This window comes from Drosophila ficusphila, unplaced genomic scaffold (genome assembly GCF_018152265.1).
Source record: "Drosophila ficusphila isolate 14025-0441.05 unplaced genomic scaffold, ASM1815226v1 contig_256, whole genome shotgun sequence".
In the NCBI taxonomy this organism is placed as follows: Eukaryota; Metazoa; Arthropoda; class Insecta; order Diptera; family Drosophilidae; genus Drosophila; species Drosophila ficusphila.
The window spans coordinates 256,375-280,597 of NW_025064156.1; the positions used below are offsets into that span (position 1 = coordinate 256,375).

A 24,223-nucleotide genomic window follows, 5' to 3' on the forward strand; every position below is an offset into this window, starting at 1 on the left:
ACAGGAAGATATGTTAGTATTTTAATTGTCATTAAAATATTAAAAGTGTTAAAAATTAATATAAATTATAAATTTAGTTTTTTAAATTTATTTCTTCAATATTTACACTATTCGACACGTTTCCTATGAGTATTGTTTTTTAAAAACAAGAAAATAAGCTAGCTTCCGCTTGCCGAATACCCTTGCAGTCATCAAATATGTCAAACAAAATGCATAAAGGCTGAACAACAACGAAGCTAGGACCATTTTGCTATTCATTATACCCTTGCAGAGCAAAGGGTACTATAATTTTGGCCAGGAGTTTGCAACGCAGTGAAGGAGACACCTCAGACCCCATAAAGTATATAAATTCTTGATCAGCATCACGATCTGAATCGAAATATGTCTGTGAGTCTGTCCGTCTGTCCTCCTGTCCGTTTCTGCCTAAACTAGTCTCTCAGTTTTAAAGCTATCTTGCTGAAACTTTCCCAAAAGGTGTGTAGTTCTTGCACGCAGTATATAAGTCGAAACGGGCCGGATCGGCCGACTATTTCGGATAGCTCCCATACGAGAGAATGAAATAAAAAATGCTCACGCCGTTGTTTTTAAAAAGACAAGGATAAGTTTTGGAATTCATCATTTTCTAACTACTCTTGAATTACTTATTAAATTTCATCAAAATCGGACAACTATATCATATAGCTGCCATACGAACAATAGTCGAAAATATGGAAAATTAAAAGATAAATCGTCATAGTTTCGATGTTGTTTAGCCCTTATGCATTTTGTTGGACATATTTGATGACTGCAAGGGTATATAAGCTTCGGCTTTCCGAAGCTAGCTTCTTTTCTTGTTTTCCATATTTTTATACCCTTGCTGAGCAAAAGGGTATTATAATTTCAGTCAGAAGTTTGAAACGCAGTGAAGGAGACACCTCAGACCCCATAAAGTATATATATTCTTGATCAGCATCACGATCAGAATCCAAATCCGTCTGTACGACTGTCTGTCTGTCCTCCTGTCGGTTTCTATGTAAACTAGTCTCTCAGTTTTAAAGCTATCTCGCTGAAACTTTCACAAAAGGTGTGCAGTTATTGCACGCAGTATATAAGTCGGAACGAGCCGGATCGGCCGACTATATCGGATAGCTCCCATACAAGAGAATGAAATAAAAAATTCTTACTCCGTTGTTTTTGATCAGATCGACTTGATTCCTTCCAGATGGCGTTTTCTAACTGCTATTGAATTTCGTATTAAATTTTATCAAAATCGGATAACTCTATCATATAGCTGCCATAGGAGAGATCGAAAAATATACATATAAATAATGAAAAAAAAATTATAATGTCGTGGTTTTTAATGCCATGAGCATGATTTTTGGAACATCAAGTTTTTTAATTCCTCTTAAATCGAGAAAAAAATTTCATAAAAATCGTAGTACTCCGATTCATATAGCTGCCATAGGAGAGATCGAAAAATCTAGATATAAAAACGGAAATAAAATGATAACATCGTTGTTTTTCATCAGACAATCATGATTTTTGAAATAAAGAATTTTCTAATGAGTCTTGAGTTACAATTTAAATTTCATCAAAATCGGACGACTATATCATATAGCTGTCATATGAACAATTTGGAAAATTAATAGAAAAATCGTCATAGCTTCGATGCCGTTTAGCTTTTATGTATTTTGTTTGACATATATATATAGTTGTCCGATTTTGATCAAATTTAATTCGTAATTCAAGAGTCGTGGAAAAACTTTATATTCCAAAAATCATGCTTATCCGTTGAAAAACAACGACGTTATAATTTTTTTTCCACTATTTATATATATATTTTTCGATCTTTTGTATGGCAGCTATATGAAAGAGTTATCCGTTATTGATAAAATTTTATCCGAAATTCAATAGTAGTTAGAAAACTCCATCTTGAAGAAATCAAGCCGATCTGATCAAAAACAACAGCATGAGAATTTTTTGTTTCACTCTCTCGTATGGGAGCTATCAGATATAGTCGACCGGTCCTGCCCGTTCCGACTTATGTATATACTGCTTGAGATAACTACACACCTTTTGGGAAAGTTTTAGCAAGATAGCTTTAAAACTGAGAGACTAGTTTACATAGGAACAGACAGACGCACAGACGTACATTCGTATTTCGATTCTGATCGTGATGCTGATCAAGAATTTGTATGTATACTTTATTGGGTCTAAGGTGTCTCCTTCACTGCGTTGCAAACTTCTGACAGAAATTATAATACCCTTTGCTCTGCAAGAGTATAATAATATAGTAAAAACATCTGAGAAGACAATAAATTCTTTCCGGTAAAGTTTTTCGCTTGAAAAACATGGCAATGTTCTAAAAACGGGTTGTCTCGCAGCTATTTTAACAAATAACAAGGTAGCATTTTTAAAAAAGAATAAATTTCCTAGCCCATTTTTAGCAAAAGCTCCTAAAGCGCAACTTTAACAGTTATAAGTTAAAATCTGGAACTTTTATAGTTATCATTAATTTACAATGATTTTGTATAAATTTATATTGAGGTCAGGTATTTTTACTATTAACAAAAAATCACGAGGAATTTAATTTAATATTCAACATCTGAGATTTTACTATATTATTTTTAAACAAGAAAAGAAGCTAATGTATATACCCTTGCAGTCATCAAATACATACATATGTATTTACATATGTCGAACAAAATACAACATCGAAGCTATGACGATTTTCCTATTAATTTTCCATATTTTCGACTATTGTTTATATGGCAGCTATATGACATGGTTATACGATTTCGATAAAATTAAATTCGTAATTCAAGAGTGGTTAGAAAACTCTATATTCTAATACATCAATTAAACTGTTAATATCTGTATGCAACCTGTTCAATTAGAATTTCTTTTGACACTCACAGCTCTCACCCTTTTTTTCTACTGCTGTAAATTAATTCGTTTTGGCACAGAAAGGATTTCGGCTTAAAAATCGTCTTCTTGCTCAAGTAAGCATACATACATACATACATACGCACTTACTTGTTCTCACTCACGCAACCGTATTCTATTTTTAAATTTTTACGCTCTCAACTTTGTGCGAGCGCGCTGAGAGCGAGAGAGGATAGAAGAAGATAGAGAGATCGTTCGTCAGTGGTTAGAGAGGGATGGGGATGTGTCGCGTAACCGAGAAATGTGACGCGTAACCGAGAAATGTGACGCGTAACCAAAAAAAATGTGACGCTAAATTTTTTCCAACGCCGATAAAGAAGTTTCACTTCAAAAAGTCAAAAAAAACTTTTTCCCTCGGCTTCAAAACTAAAATTTTTGGATGCAAAAAGTTTCTTTAAACAAAAATAATAGGAACTGCATAAAGAATTTTTCAAAAATAATTTGGTAAAATTGCGCTTTAGCGGCTTTTGCTAAAAATGGTCTAGGAATTTTTTTTTTTTTTTAATAGATACCTTGGGGCCTAAACATTAATAAAAAAGTGGCGGAAAGCTTGATTTCTAAGTATTTATTTGTAAAAATAGCAAAAAAGCAACTGGCCATAGCTTTTCTGGGTATTCACTCAGTACTATAAAATCACTCTGAGTCATTTCGCAACCTTTACAGCGTTCAGTAGTAAAATTGGCAGTGCCAGACATGGTAAAATTGTTTAATTTCTTTTGTTTTTAAATTTGCACACAATTGCAGCACTCTTCATCCACAACACATTCTCAACGGTAAAGTTTTTCGCTAGAAAAACATGGCAATGTTCTAAAACGGGTTGCCTCGCGGCAGTAATAATTGCAATTTTAACACATAAATAATTAAAATTTAAGCTTTCCGCCACTTTTTTATTAATGTTTAGGCCCCAAGGTATCCATTAAAAAAAAAAAAAAATTCCTAGACCATTTTTAGCAAAAGCCGCTAAAGCGCAATTTTACCAATAATTTTTCTTCTATTTTTTATGATAAATATAAAAATTACATATGTATGTACACATTACTCCAATCAACACCGCTACCGACATAGCAATTAAACGTTTGCTGAAGTTTTTAGCATGATAGCTTAAGTTTCAGCATGATAGTTCAAATAAACTGCGAAAAATAAGTCAGGCTGGGTCAGACTGACATTGTATTGTATTTAGAAAAATAATTAGTTTCTCAGGTTAAGCAATTAAAACGCAAAGAAATAAAAAAAAACATATGTACATATGTATGTATGTAAATATAAAGATAATTCCACTATAAATAATTATATTATATTATGAATTTATTTTTCACCTTATGTGAACCGTTTCTTCAGCTTAAGCGCAGTATTAAAATTTAATTTAACACTTGGCATTCTTTTATCTAAGAGTGTATGATTTTGTTACTCTACTGATTGTTACATTTATTTGTTTGTTTTATATTGTTGTGTTTAGGGGCTTTATGTCATTATGGCTTTATGAAACTAATAAACCAAGTTATTTTAACAATGATATCTAACAATGCAATTAAACTGAAGACTATCTGCAATTAAAAGGAATCCTTTCTTAAAATTTATTACAAATATTTTCATGAGTAGAATCATACGTACATGTACATAGGTTTAGTTGAATGTTGAGTGTGTCAGCTGAAATCCATTTCTCGTGGCACTTTCGCATGTCAAAATAGCGACAAAAGGCTAGCGTTAAAAATGGGTTCATTATGACTGATATCCTTTTCACCTGGTAATCCATCCAATTTTGGATGATACAATAGCTTTTCTTTCATAATAGCTAAAGCACACTAAGACGAGTTTCATATCAATTACTGAGATGGACCCTACTATTTTGCCACTGCGGAACTAAAACATATGGTTATAATCAGGGCTAACAGAGTTATGTTTTTAAATGAAAAAATATTTATTTCCATTTTATCGCCTTTTTTTTCCTATAAATCCATATTTTTACAATCACTTGAATAAATCCATATTTTGAGCATTAAAGTGTCTGAAAACCTATAGAAAGATATGTTTGGCTCAAATATTATGAAATTTCTGTCGTTTGCCTTATACTCGATAATAAATAATGTAAACAAAACATCGTTGCGTCGTTAATCAATCAAAATATGTATCATCGAATGTAACAATTATGATGCAGTTTATATTTTAAGATTCAGTTTTTATTCCATATTTCATGTTTTCAGTTCTTATTCTTCAGGACATATCGCAAATGTTAGCAGGAAATCTCATTGATAGTTCTACAGAAGGTGACGATCTTATCCTGAATTTATCAGCTGCAGAACTGAATGCATATGCAAATGCTCCTGTTACATCTTGCGATGTTGAGCGTTCATTTTCATCATATAAACACATATTGAGTGACAAACGCCGTAGTTTTGTTTTTACTAATCTGACACAACATGTCATATTGTTCTGCAATGATCTTTGAGACAAACGGCGCACTTTTGTTTGTAGCGATTTCTAATTGTTCATTGTCATAAAAAGTTAATATGATCGATATAATCGTCTACGTTTATCCATTTTTTTTACTTATATTTATCCCTTTTTTCGTCTATACTACCTATATTTATCCATATTTATCCATTTTATTCCATATTTGTCAACTTTTTCGTCCAAATTTCGTCCATATTTCTCTATTTTTTCGTCCATAAATCCATACATATTTTTACGTTTTTAAGAACATAACTCTGTTAGCCCTGGTTATAATAAAGAAAATGACAGACGAGTAAGGGGCTTAAAAACACTCCAGTTCATCCTTGTTGTTTCATTCCTTGTAGATCCCCATCTCCCTATTTTTTGTGTTATTAAATTTTACAACAGTTTTACAGATAGAGACAATAGAAGGTGCACGCTCTAGGTTAGTTCGAGCCAGCGCTTACAACTTTAAACGCTGCTCACTCAAGACTTATCTAAAAATATTGAAAACAGTTTATTTGAGAAAATAATTAGTGAGAAAAAAAGCGCGAAAATCGTAATTTTTTTTTTTGAAAAAGCTAATAACTTTTGCAATTTTCATTTTTTTTCTGATCCTAGTTCATTTTATGCACAGTACTCTACACTTTAAGAATCTTTTCGGTTTTTGTGTTTCACTTCCGCTAACGGGAAACCTTTTCGCCGACATGTCGCCTTCTCCCGCCCTTTTTTTGATTTTTTCAATTTCGAAATTTTTTTCCTCAAATTAAATATGTTTTCAAATACAGTTAAAAATTTCAGCTTTTTATCTTTAAATTGCCCCACCATTGATGCTTGGCGTTAAAGTCGCCTCCAGCCAAGAATTTCGGGCCCAGAGACGTTAGTAACTGGTCAAATCGTTCTTTGTCCAGGAAGATACAATGACGCTATTTTAAGGACTCCTCCATTTGTTGGAATATCGAGACTAGTTAGCTGTAACTCAGCTCGCGTTGTGGACTCGGTCTGAGTGTGGATAATGTTTGTCTTGATAAAGATAGCAGAACCATCTTTGGTGGTGTTGCTAGGGTGATTGGCAAAGTACTAGTTATAACACATTTTTAGACCGGGACGCATATGAGTGTCAGTAATGAGCATTATGTCTATTGAGTTGTCAATAAGGAAAATACGAAGTTCTTCGCTTTTGTTAACTATTCCTCTTGCATTCCATAATCCGTTTTTAATAGCTGATTCTGTCATTTCCTAGAAATAAGAACCTGAACTAAATCGAGAAAAGCCTTGTTCGACTAAATCGTTTCCATGACTTCAAAAGTTGATCCAGCCTAGCGTTTATATCAAAGATTGGCTTCTCCAAGGAAGACAAATCTCTGTTTGGGATGCGGTTATTTCCAGGTACATGTTCAATAGACTGCCTAGCTGCAGCGCTGCTATTGCTTGGGAGGCTATTTATTGCCATATCTGCATGAGATACGCCATCTCTGGTCGCTGACGTGGAGAACAGTATACCGTGTCAGCTTTCGTTCGTCCAATTATTTATTGTGTTTCTTAGACTTACTCCTTTTAATTTTTTGCTTAGTTCCATTCAAACTTTGCAGCCCATTAAACATGCAGGCTGATTTTCTCCACAGTTTGCACACAAGCATTTGTTGTTGATATGTGACTCACACTTTTGGGAGTTGGTAGGATGATCTCCAGCCCGATTTCCACAAACAGGTTTGTTTTATATTTTTTTGAGGGTGTCTAAAATTGTGGCATTTATAAAACTGGACGATATCCTTATTGCGAGTAGCCTTTTCCACGGTAACTCTGTGCCTTCCAATTTGCTTAATTTTTAACGACTCGGCGACATTCAGCGTCATTTACATAAAACAAATTTTGCCTATCATCATTATATACTTCGGACATAGTCCCGCGCATGCCATTAAAGATTTTTTGGGCAGTAAATATTTGCAGGACTCAGCGGACTGGCTGAGGGCCGTTGTGCCCTTGCTCAGGACGTGGAAGGGCGTGCCCCTAGAAACCAAGGTGGGAGAAGATATCCCCGCGGCATATAACGTCACGGTCTTCTGCCCCAGAAGCGCGGAAAGAGAGAATGAGGAACTCCTCATGTTGCTCGGGCGCCAGAACAGGCTGGAGACGGACGCCTGGAGAGTGGTCTCCCGGAGGAACGATGGAGGCGGAGCACTCCTTGTCATCGGGATCGACCAGCTCACCCGAGACGAGATCGTAGCTAGAGGGCATCAGCTCAACTTTAGGTTCGGTACCGTCTCGGTGAGTGGGCTGAGAAAGGCAGCAAAGGTGGCCGCAACGGAAGGAGCGCCCTCTGGTCCCCCAGATGGCAAAGTGGAGGTCGATGAATCCCTCGACGAGCCACAGGAGCCTATGGGCACAGAGGAGGACCCTAGCGCCGTTACAGTTGAGAGGAATGAGGATAAGGAGCATCCTACGCCCTCCGACAGTAACGACGATATGGAGGCCGACGTCACTCTGACGGATGGTAGTGAAGGGGAACACCCGCCCCCTTCACCAAAGATGGAGCATCCGCTCCAATGATGGCTGCACACAGCAGCACGAGGCTAGCCCAGGTGAACCTACACCGAGCCAAGGCGGCATCAGCCGTCCTGGCCAGGTTGTTCACCAACCAACATCTCGGGCTAGCTCTCATTCAGGAGCCTTGGTGCAATCAGGGCATTAAAGGCCTGTACACCAAGGAATCAAAGGTAATATGTGACCAACGGGGTGCACACCCCAGAGCATGCATATTAATAAGAAAAGATATCAACTATAATATCTTTTCAGAGTTCCTAAGCAGGGACTGTGTCGCAGTAACTGTGAGCGGCGCAGGAAGACTACCAGCGATCGCCATAGCATCGGCGTATTTTGCTGGGGATGCAGCATGCCCACCACCGGAAATCATCGGGCTCGTGGAATGCTGCAGGAGGAAGAAGATGCCCCTAATCATCGGGTGTGACGCCAATGCACATCACGTGATATGGGGAAGCACCGACGTCAACAACAGAGGTGAGCAGCTAATAGAATTTATAGTAAATAGTAACCTAGAAATCGGTAATGTCGGGTCCACACCGACATTCATTACTAGAGTAAGAGAAGAGGTCCTAGACTTAACCCTGATGAGCAGGTCTCTAGGACCACTTATTAAGAACTGGCATGTGTCGCCAGAGGAATCAATGTCGGATCACCGAATCATTAGATTTGAATTAGACTTCAACACCGCTAGGGACGCCCCCAAAAGGAATCCCAAGAAGACAAACTGGGATCGGTTCAAGTCCTCTCTTGAGCTCGATCTCTCTAACGAACCGTCAGGTATACCCAGACATTCCTTAGAATTAGATCAGGCAGTGGATAACCTCTGCAAGAAGATAACCAATGCTTTTGAGGACAGTTGCCCTCTTGGCAGACGGAAAGCAGATAGAGACGCCCCATGGTGGAACGACAACCTGGAACGGCTCAGAATCTCCACCCGCCGGCTCTTCAACAGAGCAAAAACGAGCGAGGATAACTGGAGAAAATATAGACACAGCCTGACGCTCTACAACAAAGAGATCAGGAAGGCCAAACGGAAGAACTACAGAGACTTCTGTGAGGCAATCAGCACAGCCCATGAAGGGGCAAGATTGCACAAGGCTATGGCCAAAGTTGCACCAGAAAGTAACCTAGCCCTGAGGAAATGTGACAACGCTTACACTTCCGACGACAGGGATAAACTAGCTTTACTCTTTAAAACACACTTCCCCGGGAGCTCACCCCTGGCGGAAGACACGTTCAACCCAATGGAGGCATCGTCCACTCCAAGACACTTCAGACCAAGCGCTGAGGACTGGGCAATTGCCAAGTCTCTAGTCTCTCCGGAGAGACTTAAATGGGCAATTGGGACCTTCCAGCCATTTAAGTCACCTGGTCTGGATGGTATCTCTCCATCATTCCTGCAGCAGGGACTGGATTTACTCCTAACCCGCTTAAGGAGACTGATGCTAAGCAGCCTAGCAATTGGACACATCCCAAATGCGTGGCGTAGAGCTAGGGTGGTCTTCATCCCCAAAGCAGGGAAGAAAGACATCACCAACCCAAAGTCCTTCAGACCTATCAGCTTAACCTCGTTTTGCCTTAAAACGTTGGAAAAGCTGGTAGACTACCATATTAGGAGCACAGTTCTTAAGGACTGTCCGCTGCAACCCACGCAGCACGCATACAGGGCAGGTCGTTCAACAGACACTGCACTGTACCAACTTTGTCACACCCTTGAAGGAGCAGTAGACAACAAAGAAGTTGCAATCTGCGCCTTTTTGGATATAGAGGGAGCCTTTGACAATGCGTCGCATGATGCTGTCTTAGCGGCCCTCGCCAGAAGGAATATAGACGCGACAACAAGAAGGTGGATTGGAGCCTTGTTAAGCTCCAGACAGGCAATGGCGACCATTGGTAACAGCACAATGACCGTTGCCACAAGCAGAGGATGCCCGCAAGGTGGAGTCTTGTCTCCTTTACTGTGGAGCCTACTAGTAGATGAACTACTAAAGAAACTCGCCGACAGAGGAATACAATGTCAGGGCTATGCCGATGACATAGTAATAGTAGCCAAAGGGAAATTTGAAGAAACGCTTTGCGATATTGTCCAACTCGGACTCAAGATAACGCTCGACTGGTGCAGGGAAGTTGGGCTTAACCTCAACCCCGCAAAAACAGTCATTGTTCCTTTTACAAAGAAGTACAAACTGAAGAAGATGAGACAAATCATACTACTAGGTACTCCCGTAGCAATAAGCCGGGAAGTTAAGTACCTCGGAGTTACCTTCGACAGAAGGCTAACGTTTGCAACCCATATGCAAAAGACAGTGGATAAGTGCCTCAGGGCTCTCTTCACCTGTCGGAAAATTGCAGGGAAATCTTGGGGGACCTCACCCCAAATTATCAGATGGTTATACCTTATAATTGTGAGGCCAATACTCACATATGGGTCAGTAGCCTGGGGTAAACGAGCAAGGCTCGTTACCGCACAGAAACAGCTCCAAAGGCTGCAAAGACTGGCATGCATATGTATGACAGGAGCAATGAGAACCTGCCCCACTGCGGCACTGGAAGTTCTCATGGAACTCACACCGCTACACTGCGTAGTAGAGTTACAGCGAAAGGCCACCCTACTAAGAATCACTTCTTGTGGGAATGGCAGTGACCGCATCCTTAGTTCTAGGGATGCAGCAAAACTACTAGTCGAACTTCCCCTGAGCTCACACCCCAGGGACGAAATGACAGTAGAATTCATCTTTGAAAAGAATTTCTCTGCTCATCTGAGCAACAAGAAAGATTGGACCACCATGAAGGAAGTACACTCCATGGCGAGTCACACTATAGCATGGTATACGGACGGGTCTTTAACACACCAAGGCACTGGCCTTGGAGTAGTAGGACCACGAATCAAATACCATGAATCGTTAGGCCAATACACCAGCATATTCCAAGCTGAAGTTTGCGCCATAGGACGGTGTGCAGAGCTCAATATGAAGCGTGGGTACACAAACAAGGACATTGCGATCCTCTCGGACAGTCGAGCGGCAATTACTGCACTATGCAGCAATAGAATCACTTCGAAGCTGGTACGAGAAGTAAGGACAAAGCTGAACCTTCTGGGCAGCAACAACAGGCTGTCATTAAGATGGATTCCAGGACACAAAGACATATCCGGGAATGAACTAGCCGACAGGCTAGCAAAACTAGGGGCGGAAAGACCCCTTATAGGACCCGAGCCTTACTGTGGCATAGGCAGACACACAGTCAAAGATTACCTAAGAACAGAAGAGGTACATATGAGGCAAGCCTGCTGGGTAGACACCACAGGCCAAAGACAAGCCAAAACCCTCATCGTCAATTATGACATGAAGAGGTTTAAGAAACTTATACTACTAGGGAAGAGATCACTTAGGATAGTTACCGGCTTACTAACCGGACACTGTAAACTAAGGAGACACCTATTTAATATAGGGATTACAAACAGGAAAACATGCAGATTCTGTGATAACGAGGACGAAACCTCAATACACATAATATCAGATTGTCCAGCACTAAGTAGCCTGAGGAGCAGAACCCTCGGGTCCAGGTTCCTTACACTTGGGACCTCTGGAAGCATCGACCCGATAAAGCTCCTTAACCTTATCGAAGGAGCCGGGTTGATGGGTGAGCTCTAAGCTCAGATAGGGGGTACAATAGATCCAGTTGGGTCGAGGTAACCTTTTCCCCCCCTAATAATAATAATAAATAATAATTTGCAGCGTTGAAACCTTGTCCATGAAACAACGCTCTATATCCTCCTTAGGGACTGTGGAGTGTATGTTCCTTAGCACCAGCTTAAATGGCTTGTCTTCGCGGAGTTGATGATGCCAAAACTCGCAATTTAATGCAGTCAGGCTTCTTCCGGATCGTCCAACGTTACAGACGTAAAAAAAGTGCAGCTCCAAAAATTTAAAAGAAAAACCCAATGAGGTTAAGTTTTTTGTGGAAGTTTATTGAAATACCCGTCCGCCACCATCCATATATATAAAAGGAGAGAAATCCCTCTAGCCTTCTGGCCAGACCTTTATTGGTAATTATTTTGATAAAAAAAATGCCATTTTACATAGTTGTTTTTAATTTTTACGTCTTATACATAGATCTGGCACCATGTGCTATTTTGCACAAAATAATCTCGCCAATCTTGGCGCACTTCTATTTCCATGTAACCTAAATTCTCAGCCGCTGCTGTAGCCTGGCTAACTGACTAAAAGGAGTAGCAGAAAAAAAAGATAAACGTTTCTATTCCCGAATTATATATACCCGATGAAATAATTAAATAAAGCGTGCAAAAACAAAAAAAAAAAAAAAAAGTTGGTAGTGGCTCAAGAATATCAGATACAGTGAAAAAAAAACACGTGAAATCGGTGCGCCCAAAACCACGCGGTTATAACCCCAATTTTTATATTTTTTTTCTGGTGCCTGAACAAAAAGAAATGCTACAGTGCGAAAAATTGGTCGCAAGACTTCCCCGGATTTGCATCGATACCTTATTTTGTTCCTGATTTATTTTAAGGTTATTATTTTTGTTATTTTTCAATTTTTTGGTTATTTTCAAAGTTATTATTTTGTAATATTGTTAGTTTCTTCTTATTTTTATTTTTTATTATTTTTGGCTTATTTTCTTTCTCTCATTTATTGTTTTATAATTTTTTTATTATTTTCAAATTTATTATTTTGTAATATTGTTAAGTTTCTTCTTATTATTATTTTTTATTATTTTGCGTTTCTTTTATTTTTTCTTTCATTTGTTGTTTCATAATTTTTTTTTAATATTCAAGTGAAAGATGGTGGATGTAAAAGCCATTATTTTTTTTGAGTGTACCACAAGTGCAGGAGAGTGAAATAAAAGTGCAGAAAAATACAGTTACGTGAAACCAAAACCACCCTAAGAGTAGAACAAGTGAAACAAAAACAAACAAACAACCCAAACACTTTTGACTCCCCTACAGGTCGGCGAAAGATCTTTCACCGATGGAACCATAATAAAAGTAAGTGTTAAAAATTAATAATTAATAATAAAAAAAAAAAACAAAAAATTTCTGGTGATTATGCCTAAGTACTGTTTGAGTCTCTCACTTGTTCTTAATTTACAATTTTTTTTGGCCTCCGCCTTTCTGGCTCATGCGCCCGTATCTACCCACGCGCCGATCGAAACTGTACTTTTTATATTTTCTTTTGTTTTGCTCTTCCGTCCGATCAGAGCTTTGCTGACCTACCTCAATGCATACTGAAATTGCATTCATACAGTGCAGGGCACTTAATTAGGTACACTAAATAATTAACTTGGTTTTGAAATTGAAATTAATTTGAATAAATTAAAATAAACTAATATTATACAGTGCAGGCACTTAACTAGGTACACTTAATATATTTATCTTGGTTTTAAAATTGAAATTAATTTGAATAAAATTAAAATAAAATAATATTATGCAATGGAAGGCACATTATTAGGTACGCATTTTTATTTACTTTACTTTCGTTAACATTTAATTTTTTTTAAATTAAAATTAATTTAATTATTTTCAATTCCTACATTAGAGGTAAAATTATTAGATACATTCATACTCTACAAACAATACCCTACTTTTGATAATGAACATATACCTTTAAAATTAATCTTGATTACTATTATATTTTCTTTATAAATTCATTTATTAGTTATATATATATGTTCTACCCCTTTACAGCCAAATCTTAAATCACTTGAATATTATGAAATTAAACCGAACTATTGAATATTGAAAAAAAAAAAGGTGAATAAGCATTGAATTTAAAATAGGGAGCGAAATAAAATGAAGAAAGAACGCAAATAAATAATGAAATAATAATTAAAACCAAATGCATTAAAGTAACTTAAAAATTCTTTTGGTCTAAACCAATAAAATTAAAATATGTTAGCTATCTAAAACTACAATTATGTTTAAAATAAATGTTTATATTATGAAACCGAACTAAAACCCTGATTATTCCGGAAATCATGGGATACAGAAGTGTAGCAACGAAAATCATTTAAATACTTTAGCGACCGTAAGGGATCACTACCAAATGGAGTCATACTGCAATATAGTGATCATGGTAGGGTGGGGTATAAGACCACTAGCAAACATCTTAGTGTGTCGAAATGTCGCTAAAGGAATTTTTCTATCTATCCTGTTCTAACCCCTATATTCTCATATCTCTTCTTCTTCTTCTTTCGAGGCTAGTTGACAGGCTTTTCTCCTTATTCCTTTTTCTATACCTAACACGCGAAAATTAATTATTACTAGCATACTTTCGTGAGCACGTAAAAAGAGTATCCTCTATTGACCCTCACCCATAATGCCGACGAAGATGAGCCGGAACCAGCGCGTGTTTCCCAACTCAATTTACACTAACATCTTAATTATCAATAATTTAAAACGTTATATGCTACAGTAGGCTGTCTTAATGCCGTCGAGACAAATCTCCGCAAATCATAGCTCGAAGTTCCGGTGGAGATTGGCCATCGACTTCTTTCATTTTCTCGAATCCAGTCAGCTCTTTCAAGAGCAGCGGATGGGAAGGTGTGTTGATATCCATTTGTTTTCCTTTTTGTGCGGTTGCGCGCATTGAAGGGGTGTCATTCAAACGGGCACAGAAAGCAGTCTTAATTCCACTACAGATATGATTTTGTAGTTGAACGTCTGCCGACACTGCACTAGACAGCGTCCAAATTTAACAAATAGTACATGAAGCGTGTGCAAAAGATGAACTCACGTTCCTCTTCCTTTTTTTTTTTTATTGACTTTGGTTGTTTATTTTGAATCTTCTCTTACGAGACTAAGAAAATGTGTTAAAATCTTCAAGTACTACATTATTCTAACAATTTGTTAAACTGTATTTATGTTAGACTGTCCTAATAATTATTGCTGGATGGGAATGTCGTTACGACGAAGGCGGGAGCGGCTACATACCAACGTCAATGCTCTAGCGAGGTGGTTTGGATGGGTTGACAGCTTTGTGTAGTAATTTTCCATGTGCTGCGCTATCACATCTCGGACGGGGAGTACATTCAAGTCTCTCTGAATATTTACACTCCGAACGTACCACGGTGCCCCAGTGATAATTCTTAGGATCTTAGCTTGGGCTCTCTGCATGATTTCTACATTGCTGTTGCTGGCGCTGCTCCACAACTGGGAGCCATAAGTCCAGATTGGTTTCAAAACCGTATTGTAGAGGAGGACCTTGTAGTCCAGACTGAGTGGGGAGCAGGAGTTTATAAGCCAATGGAAACTATTTGCCTTCAGCCTTAGGTGAGTACGTTTAGCTTCAATATGCGTGCGCCAGGTAAGCCGTCTGTCGAGATGTACGCCAAGATATGTTACATCATCTGACTGGGAAGGTTACTTGTTTTCATTTTTGCTCATTTACTTTTATACACCAGTCTGAAAGCGATTTTTCCACTACATCTAGATGGGCCGCAAGTTGCGCTGAGGCTTGTTGTGGACATCTAGATCGGCTGAGGATCGCGGTGTCGTCGGCAAACGTAGACATAGTCAGTTGTCTGCTCTTAGGAATATCAGAAGTGTAGAGTAGGTAAGTTATCTAGTTTTTCTGTAGAGGTTCCCTCGCTGCTGTCTCCGTTCTCTCCAATGGTGAAATATGAAGTTTAGGATGGAAGGGTAACTTTCCTTCTTAACCTGCTGGCCTAGAGACTCAGTCAGGGTAGAAATAATAAAATAGTTAACGGCAGTTGCCGGAGTTAAATTGAATGAGCTTGTGCTCTTTATTATGCTTTTATTTAACAGTAGGGTGCTTAGCCGGCAGGCCGACTGCATGACAGTGGGAAATGCTGACGATCGCAAAATGAGCATAACTCACCATACCGGGAACCAATGGGATACAGGCACGGCCCCCAAAGGCGGGTATGCTGAGTCGGCATTTAGAAGGACTAGGGTGATCCAAGAATCACCCAAGATTTCTACCGACTGTTTGTTACCCCTCAGAAGTGTTAACTACTCCCCCTTAGGAGTAAGACCGTCCTCGGTCGCCTTGAATGTTTCGGCAACCTATTGCATTTCCCATGCATCTCGCTTTCTCCTCCACACGAGATGGAGCAGGATGAAATTACTGATCAAAAAGCTTACTCCCACGCCGACAGCGATCCAGATGTCCGTTGATCCAGCCGACTTTACTTCGGTTTTGAGGGTTTGGATCGTTTCCCGGTTTTGGTTGTTCATCCTCTGAAGCATTGGCATACTAAGCACGTGGTTATGCCCGATAATGTTTAGCAGGGGGGAGGCCGCCACGCCCGCAGTCTTTCTTATGCTTTCGCGCCGGTTCAAGTATTTTGTGCCGTTTACAAATGCAAGTCGCTTAAATGTTATTAGATGCGTGCCATTTGTTTCTATATTGGGGCCGTCATCCGTGCTGACTATTGCCGGACACTCATTGACTATCATTATACCATCGTCTACCAGCGTTATGGGGCTTAGGTGGCTGGCTTGCGTTTCGCAATGCGCCGTGACCCCTGCGTGCAGACCTCGAGCCCAAGTGTCCTGGATTGCCAGTTTGCAGAATGCTCCGTACATCGTCGACACGCAATCAGTGATCGCCAAGACTTCTTGGTTGCACGCAGCTACCACGTTGTCCCGTAGTTGGAGAACGGAGTGTTGGTGAGAAACGGGAAAGACGGTGACCATTTTACAGTTAAATTTTATCTTAGGGTATGCAATGAGCACGTGAATAATATTGTCGGACTGAAGGACCTTAATATTAGATGCCTCTATTAGGCTGATAACGGGGAACTCTGTGGGATGATCAACTAAAACGGACTTCAAATCTTCATGGTTAAAAATGGCAGGGTTTATGATATTTGATTTTGCAAGTGTGACCGTGAGCATCAGATTCTATATCTCTGTAATTAGCATTCTATTTCTGGCCAAAAGAACTTCGTATAAATGTGGTGTGTCAGCCAGGTTATTCTTTTTTGCCTTAATGATTTCGTTGACAGCATCGGTAAGTTTGTTAATCTGCTTTTGCGTTTCGGTGTTAATAACTACTTGTCTATTGTTTGATTCGATTAACCGGGACTCGGACATTTTTAACATCTCGAGGTCAGCGGCATCAGGTGTGCCCGCTACCACTTTTAACGCGGTGCCTAAAAAGTCTAGGCTTCTGGCAATTCAGTGGTGTACCTTTAGTACGTGTTCGGAGCAGAACTTGTAAATTCTATCCTAAATTCAAATTCTAACTGCTAAGGTAACGTAACGTAATGTAAACGTAAAGTTGTTTACCAACACCCGCATAATTGCAATCGCGCCTAACTTTGCTTATCTTGTTTTATCTATCTTCATTATCATCTCATTCTTTTCGCAACTCTTAACCGATTTACATACTTTCGTTCGTTCTCGCAAAACCCTCGCAAGCAAGTTGTCGGTCGCGATCTTGTAAACGCAAAACACACAAACATTGTACACAAGAATAACCAAATACTACTCAGAAACCCAAAATACAAAAACACATCTCATCTAATCATAAAACATTGGCCTTTTTTTTGGAAGTGCACAAAGCGGTAACAACAAATTAGTTGCATTCCTCTGAACATTTGGTGACCCCGACGTGATCTACGTGGGGTGTGTTTTTTATTTCGTTTTCACAAATCGGTGAAAAGGCCTATCAGTGCATTTGGACACCACTTTGCAATTCGGTGAAGAGGCCTACAAACATACATACATATATTCCTGTGCTTGGGTATTATTTGGCGCGCTTTCTTTTGTGATCTTGTTCGTATACATAACCACAGTTTGAACTTGGTTATATAAAGTGCAGTGCATATATAAGCCGTGTTAAGCGAGGTCAGTGAACGCTTGCGAATTTGTTCCGTTGCATTTTCGTCTCTTGCATTCAAATTCGTGCAGTTGCATCGGCAGCTTACGGTGATAGTGTCTTTCGTATACTCTTTTTGAAAATGATGGCTGAAAGTGATTCGGTTGGTGCAAGACTCGCGGCGGTACCAAGTGACTTGGACTTTTATAAAGCAAAGGCTGTTGCTACCTTAAGACAGGTAGAAGCTTTAAAAAGCTACCTGGAGTCAGATGAGGCGGTCAACTTCGACGTGACTGATCTTCAAGTGCGACTTGATTTTGTCGATCAAATGCAAGTGGACAAGTGTTAACATTTAATTTTTTTTTAATTAAAATTAATTTAATTATTTTCAATTCCTACATTAGAGGTAAAATTATTAGATACATTCATACTCTACAAACAATACCCTACTTTTGATAATGAACATATACCTTTAAAATTAATCTTGATTACTATTATATTTTCTTTATAAATTCATTTATTAGTTATATATATATATGTTCTACCCCCTTTACAGCCAAATCTTAAATCACTTGAATATTATGAAATTAAACCGAACTATTGAATATTGAAAAAAAAAAAAGGTGAATAAGCATTGAATTTAAAATAGGGAGCGAAATAAAATGAAGAAAGAACGCAAATAAATAATGAAATAATAATTAAAACCAAGTGCATTAAAGTAACTTAAAAATTCTTTTGGTCTAAACCAATAAAATTAAAATATGTTAGCTATCTAAAACTACAATTATGTTTAAAATAAATGTTTATATTATGAAACCGAACTAAAACCCTGATTATTCCGGAAATCATGGGATACAGAAGTGTAGCAACGAAAATCATTTAAATACTTTAGCGACCGTAAGGGATCACTACCAAATGGAGTCATACTGCAATATAGTGATCATGGTAGGGTGGGGTATAAGACCACTAGCAAACATCTTAGTGTGTCGAAATGTCGCGAAAGGAATTTTTCTATCTATCCTGTTCTAACCCCTATATTCTCATATCTCTTCTTCTTCTTCTTTCGAGGCTAGTTGACAGGCTTTTCTCCTTATTCCTTTTTCTATACCTAACACGCGAAAATTAATTATTACTAGCATACTTTCGTGAGTACGTAAAAGAGTATCCTCTATTGACCCTCACCCATAATGCCGACGAAGATGAGCCGGAACCAGCGCGTGTTTCCCAACTCAATTTACACTAACATCTTAATTATCAATAATTTAAAACGTTATATGCTACAGTAGGCTGTCTTAATGCCGTCGAGACAAATCTCCGCAAATCATAGCTCGAAGTTCCGGTGGAGATTGGCCATCGACTTCTTTCATTTTCTCGAATCCAGTCAGCTCTTTCAAGAGCAGCGGATGGGAAGGTGTGTTGATATCCATTTGTTTTCCTTTTTGTGCGGTTGCGCGCATTGAAGGGGTGTCATTCAAACGGGCACAGAAAGCAGTCTTAATTCCACTACAGATATGATTTTGTAGTTGAACGTCTGCCGACACTGCACTAGACAGCGTCCAAATTTAACAAATAGTACATGAAGCGTGTGCAAAAGATGAACTCACGTTCCTCTTCCTTTGCTTTTTTTTTTATTGACTTTGGTTGTTTATTTTGAATCTTCTCTTACGAGACTAAGAAAATGTGTTAAAATCTTCAAGTACTACATTATTCTAACAATTTGTTAAACTGTATTTATGTTAGACTGTCCTAATAATTATTGCTGGATGGGAATGTCGTTACGACGAAGGCGGGAGCGGCTACATACCAACGTCAATGCTCTAGCGAGGTGGTTTGGATGGGTTGACAGCTTTGTGTAGTAATTTTCCATGTGCTGCGCTATCACATCTCGGACGGGGAGTACATTCAAGTCTCTCTGAATATTTACACTCCGAACGTACCACGGTGCCCCAGTGATAATTCTTAGGATCTTAGCTTGGGCTCTCTGCATGATTTCTACATTGCTGTTGCTGGCGCTGCTCCACAACTGGGAGCCATAAGTCCAGATTGGTTTCAAAACCGTATTGTAGAGGAGGACCTTGTAGTCCAGACTGAGTGGGGAGCAGGAGTTTATAAGCCAATGGAAACTATTTGCCTTCAGCCTTAGGTGAGTACGTTTAGCTTCAATATGCGTGCGCCAGGTAAGCCGTCTGTCGAGATGTACGCCAAGATATGTTACATCATCTGACTGGGAAGGTTACTTGTTTTCATTTTTGCTCATTTACTTTTATACACCAGTCTGAAAGCGATTTTTTCCACTACATCTAGATGGGCCGCAAGTTGCGCTGAGGCTTGTTGTGGACATCTAGATCGGCTGAGGATCGCGGTGTCGTCGGCAAACGTAGACATAGTCAGTTGTCTGCTCTTAGGAATATCAGAAGTGTAGAGTAGGTAAGTTATCTAGTTTTTCTGTAGAGGTTCCCTCGCTGCTGTCTCCGTTCTCTCCAATGGTGAAATATGAAGTTTAGGATGGAAGGGTAACTTTCCTTCTTAACCTGCTGGCCTAGAGACTCAGTCAGGGTAGAAATAATAAAATAGTTAACGGCAGTTGCCGGAGTTAAATTGAATGAGCTTGTGCTCTTTATTATGCTTTTATTTAACAGTAGGGTGCTTAGCCGGCAGGCCGACTGCATGACAGTGGGAAATGCTGACGATCGCAAAATGAGCATAACTCACCATACCGGGAACCAATGGGATACAGGCACGGCCCCCAAAGGCGGGTATGCTGAGTCGGCATTTAGAAGGACTAGGGTGATCCAAGAATCACCCAAGATTTCTACCGACTGTTTGTTACCCCTCAGAAGTGTTAACTACTCCCCCCTTAGGAGTAAGACCGTCCTCGGTCGCCTTGAATGTTTCGGCAACCTATTGCATTTCCCATGCATCTCGCTTTCTCCTCCACACGAGATGGAGCAGGATGAAATTACTGATCAAAAAGCTTACTCCCACGCCGACAGCGATCCAGATGTCCGTTGATCCAGCCGACTTTACTTCGGTTTTGAGGGTTTGGATCGTTTCCCGGTTTTGGTTGTTCATCCTCTGAAGCATTGGCATACTAAGCACGTGGTTATGCCCGATAATGTTTAGCAGGGGGAGGCCGCCACGCCCGCAGTCTTTCTTATGCTTTCGCGCCGGTTCAAGTATTTTGTGCCGTTTACAAATGCAAGTCGCTTAAATGTTATTAGATGCGTGCCATTTGTTTCTATATTGGGGCCGTCATCCGTGCTGACTATTGCCGGACACTCATTGACTATCATTATACCATCGTCTACCAGCGTTATGGGGCTTAGGTGGCTGGCTTGCGTTTCGCAATGCGCCGTGACCCCTGCGTGCAGACCTCGAGCCCAAGTGTCCTGGATTGCCAGTTTGCAGAATGCTCCGTACATCGTCGACACGCAATCAGTGATCGCCAAGACTTCTTGGTTGCACTCAGCTACCACGTTGTCCCGTAGTTGGAGAACGGAGTGTTGGTGAGAAACGGGAAAGACGGTGACCATTTTACAGTTAAATTTTATCTTAGGGTATGCAATGAGCACGTGAATAATATTGTCGGACTGAAGGACCTTAATATTAGATGCCTCTATTAGGCTGATAACGGGGACCTCTGTGGGATGATCAACTAAAACGGACTTCAAATCTTCATGGTTAAAAATGGCAGGGTTTATGATATTTGATTTTGCAAGTGTGACCGTGAGCATCAGATTCTATATCTCTGTAATTAGCATTCTATTTCTGGCCAAAAGAACTTCGTATAAATGTGGTGTGTCAGCCAGGTTATTCTTTTTGCCTTAATGATTTCGTTGACAGCATCGGTAAGTTTGTTAATCTGCTTTTGCGTTTCGGTGTTAATAACTACTTGTCTATTGTTTGATTCGTTTAACCGGGACTCGGACATTTTTAACATCTCGAGGTCAGCGGCATCAGGTGTGCCCGCTACCACTTTTAACGCGGTGCCTAAAAAGTCTAGGCTTCTGGCAATTCAGTGGTGTACCTTTAGTACGTGTTCGGAGCAGAACTTGTAAATTCTATCCTAAATTCAAATTCTAACTGCTAAGGTAACGTAACGTAATGTAAACGTAAAGTTGTTTACCAACACCCGCATAATTGCAATCGCGTCTAACTTTGCTTATCTTGTTTTATCTATCTTCATTATCATCTCATTCTTTTCGCAACTCTTAACCGATTTACATACTTTCGTTCGTTCTCGCAAAACCCTCGCAAGCAAGTTGTCGGTCGCGATCTTGTAAACGCAAAACACACAAACATTGTACACAAGAATAACCAAATACTACTCAGAAACCCAAAATACAAAAACACATCTCATCTAATCATAAAACATTGGCCTTTTTTTTGGAAGTGCACAAAGCGGTAACAACAAATTAGTTGCATTCCTCTGAACATTTGGTGACCCCGACGTGATCTACGTGGGGTGTTTTTTATTTCGTTTTCACAAATCGGTGAAAAGGCCTATCAGTGCATTTGGACACCACTTTGCAATTCGGTGAAGAGGCCTACAAACATACATACATATATTCCTGTGCTTGGGTATTATTTGGCGCGCTTTCTTTTGTGATCTTGTTCGTATACATAACCACAGTTTGAACTTGGTTATATAAAGTGCAGTGCATATATAAGCCGTGTTAAGCGAGGTCAGTGAACGCTTGCGAATTTGTTCCGTTGCATTTTCGTCTCTTGCATTCAAATTCGTGCAGTTGCATCGGCAGCTTACGGTGATAGTGTCTTTCGTATACTCTTTTTGAAAATGATGGCTGAAAGTGATTCGGTTGGTGCAAGACTCGCGGCGGTACCAAGTGACTTGGACTTTTATAAAGCAAAGGCTGTTGCTACCTTAAGACAGGTAGAAGCTTTAAAAAGCTACCTGGAGTCAGATGAGGCGGTCAACTTCGACGTGACTGATCTTCAAGTGCGACTTGATTTTGTCGATCAAATGCAAGTGGACAAGTGTTAACATTTAATTTTTTTTAAATTAAAATTAATTTAATTATTTTCAATTCCTACATTAGAGGTAAAATTATTAGATACATTCATACTCTACAAACAATACCCTACTTTTGATAATGAACATATACCTTTAAAATTAATCTTGATTACTATTATATTTTCTTTATAAATTCATTTATTAGTTATATATATATATGTTCTACCCCCTTTACAGCCAAATCTTAAATCACTTGAATATTATGAAATTAAACCGAACTATTGAATATTTAAAAAAAAAAGGTGAATAAGCATTGAATTTAAAATAGGGAGCGAAATAAAATGAAGAAAGAACGCAAATAAATAATGAAATAATAATTAAAACCAAATGCATTAAAGTAACTTAAAAATTCTTTTGGTCTAAACCAATAAAATTAAAATATGTTAGCTATCTAAAACTACAATTATGTTTAAAATAAATGTTTATATTATGAAACCGAACTAAAACCCTGATTATTCCGGAAATCATGGGATACAGAAGTGTAGCAACAAAAATCATTTAAATACTTTAGCGACCATAAGGGATCACTACCAAATGGAGTCATACTGCAATATAGTGATCATGGTAGGGTGGGGTATAAGACCACTAGCAAACATCTTAGTGTGTCGAAATGTCGCTAAAGGAATTTTTCTATCTATCCTGTTCTAACCCCTATATTCTCATATCTCTTCTTCTTCTTCTTTCGAGGCTAGTTGACAGGCTTTTCTCCTTATTCCTTTTTCTATACCTAACACGCGAAAATTAATTATTACTAGCATACTTTCGTGAGCACGTAAAAGAGTATCCTCTATTGACCCTCACCCATAATGCCGACGAAGATGAGCCGGAACCAGCGCGTGTTTCCCAACTCAATTTATACTAACATCTTAATTATCAATAATTTAAAACGTTATATGCTACAGTAGGCTGTCTTAATGCCGTCGAGACAAATCTCCGCAAATCATAGCTCGAAGTTCCGGTGGAGATTGGCCATCGACTTCTTTCATTTTCTCGAATCCAGTCAGCTCTTTCAAGAGCAGCCGGTGGGGGAGTGTGTTTGTATCCATTTGTTTTCCTTTTTGTGCGGTTGCGCGCATTGAAGGGGTGTCATTCAAACGGGCACAGAAAGCAGTCTTAATTCCACTACAGATATGATTTTGTAGTTGAACGTCTGCCGACACTGCACTAGACAGCGTCCAAATTTAACAAATAATACATGAAGCGTGTGCAAAAGATGAACTCACGTTCCTCTTCCTTTGCTTTTTTTTATTGACTTTGGTTGTTTATTTTGAATCTTCTCTTACGAGACTAAGAAACTGTGTTAAAATCTTAAAGTACTACATTATTCTAACAATTTGTTAAACTGTATTTATGTTAGACTGTCCTAATAATTATCGCTGGATGGAAATGTCGTTACGACGAAGGCGGGAGCGGCTACATACCAACGTCAATGCTCTAGCGAGGTGGTTTGGATGGGTTGACAGCTTTGTGTAGTAATTTTCCATG

At 39.1% G+C, this 24,223-nt stretch overlaps 1 protein-coding gene across 7 annotated transcripts in view; it reads right to left on the reverse strand.

The window, feature by feature from the left end:
• LOC108102089 (sialin) overlaps nucleotides 1-4,660 on the reverse strand; it is a 135,687-nt gene extending 131,027 nt beyond the window's left edge. For 3 of the 7 annotated variants that reach the window (XM_043207646.1, XM_043207649.1, XM_043207648.1), the window contains exons 1-2: nucleotides 4,537-4,656; nucleotides 4,242-4,469 (exon numbers count right to left, since the gene is read on the reverse strand). The gene's annotated coding sequence lies outside the window, so the exon portion shown is untranslated. Of the gene's footprint in view, nucleotides 1-4,241; nucleotides 4,504-4,536 lie in introns of those variants that run through there. The other 4 variants (XM_043207642.1, XM_043207645.1, XM_043207647.1 and 1 more) reach the window with 3 other exon arrangements.
• Between the last annotated feature and the right edge of the window lie 19,563 nt (nucleotides 4,661-24,223).